Here is a 2,061-nt window from a genome sequence, read left to right on the forward strand (position 1 = left end):
AAATAAATAAATTGTTTCATGAAACCTATTTTAATATAGTTCTTGATTAAAATTATAAAACTATTTTTATTTTATTTCTTACAATTATTTGGTCTCTGACTATTACTTGGCCAACTGTAATTATTATTGCAATTGATGTTAAAAAAATGAATAAAAAACAAAAAAGAACAAAAAAATCTAACAATAACCAATATCATTAAATTATTTTTTCGAAAAATAAAAAAATTCAAATGTTACTTTTGTTGTTTTTTAATAAATATAAACATGTTTGATGAAACATTTATTTTTCATCGTAAGCTGATACGTTAATATAAGTGAAAACAACATAAAAATAACAAAATTTTATTTTAGAATTGACAAACAAATATATTATTATTTGACGCACATTATAAAAACGATTGGCGCTTTTTGTTTAAAATCGTTGATTATCATTTACTATTATATATCATTTTAAAATTAACTAATATACTTATCAATTAATGTAATGAAAAGAATCATAGATTGTTTGTAAGTGATATTTAATTTTTGTTTTTGTACTTATTTCAAATAAACATTATTTTCATTTAATAAAAGAAATATTGTCGAGTAAAAATATACGGTTTATTTCATAATTATTCAATAAATATTGCAAAACAATGTTACTTGACATATTAAGTCTCAAATTAAAGTTGTTATTATTTTAAGAATATGTCTGATAGATAAAATCGAAATAATATAATCATAATTATCATATTTAATTATCAAAAATATAACGATTTAAATTCATATTTATTTTATTACATTTGTTTTGTTTTGAAATATAATGTCTCAAATTATAATAAGTATTTTCAAGCGCATTTTCAAAAGAAAATAAACAGATTGTTACAAATTATTGTTGGAGTTAATTAATCCAAAACAAGGTTGGATGTTGAACAAATGATATTTCGATATTTGTTGCTAATAAAAATAAATTGAATTAATTATGAGCATTCCTCAATGTATTTTATATCATATTTTTTAATATATATCCTAGATTTTTAAATAATATGTTTTTGATTTGTACCTTTTTTATTAAATATGGTGTTGTTATCGTTTAAGTATTTATTAAAACATGTTTTGTGTAAATTGTTTTTTATTTATGATAAGTAATAAATATATTTACAATAAGATAAATATTGCCGCTCATTGTAATGATTGTAAAAAAAAATCTTTATTGAATTTTTCATTTTTTTTTTCAAAATGCAGAAATTTTTTTGACCAAAAACATTAAAATGATATTTATAAAAAATATTCTTTATAAACAAAACCAAAATTCTAGAACTTAAATAGTTCTATTTGGTGAAACGGTTTCACCAAATAATTTACCAAAACATAAATTTTCAGTAAAATTATCTCAAACATTCTTCTTTTTAAGTATAAAATTGATTAAATAATTTTAACATTCTAACTTGATAAATGTCAACAATTTATATAATTTTCATATAAAATATTATAAAAGTCAAACTCAAGCAACAAACAAATATTTTTAACTTGCCTTATTATTTATTTCTAATTTCTTATTTCTTATTATTTGTTATTTATAAGTAACTCTAATTCATAACAATTGTAATCAAAGAAAACACCTTTATTCTTAAAAGATTAAATTTAAAATTAAATGTGAAATTATAACAAAAAGTTTAAAAATTTATTGATGATTATGCAACAATTTGTTTTCTTATTATAATTTCTACACTTTTTCAAAAAGGAACCTTTTATTATTTTTATTAAAATTGTATATTATAATTAAATTAAAATAAAACGAGCATCTTTATGATAAACGAAATCAACATTTTTCAAAACAATCAATGTTTACAAAAATTTTATGAAACACAAAAAATGCCAACTTTGTTCTATTGATCAAAAAAATCAAAATACAGTATAAATAACTCAATAAAAATGGTTTCATTCTAATACTAATACTTCTTCAAACGAAGTTTTAAAGAAGTAATATTATTATTTTATGATTATAATAATAAGACTTCAATTATTATAATTTAAATCTCTCGTAAAAAGTCTGTCTTAATTGATATAACTATATTCTAT

Source organism: Entamoeba invadens (assembly GCF_000330505.1).
Source record: "Entamoeba invadens IP1 unplaced genomic scaffold scaff_1105074725423, whole genome shotgun sequence".
In the NCBI taxonomy this organism is placed as follows: domain Eukaryota; phylum Evosea; order Mastigamoebida; family Endamoebidae; genus Entamoeba; species Entamoeba invadens.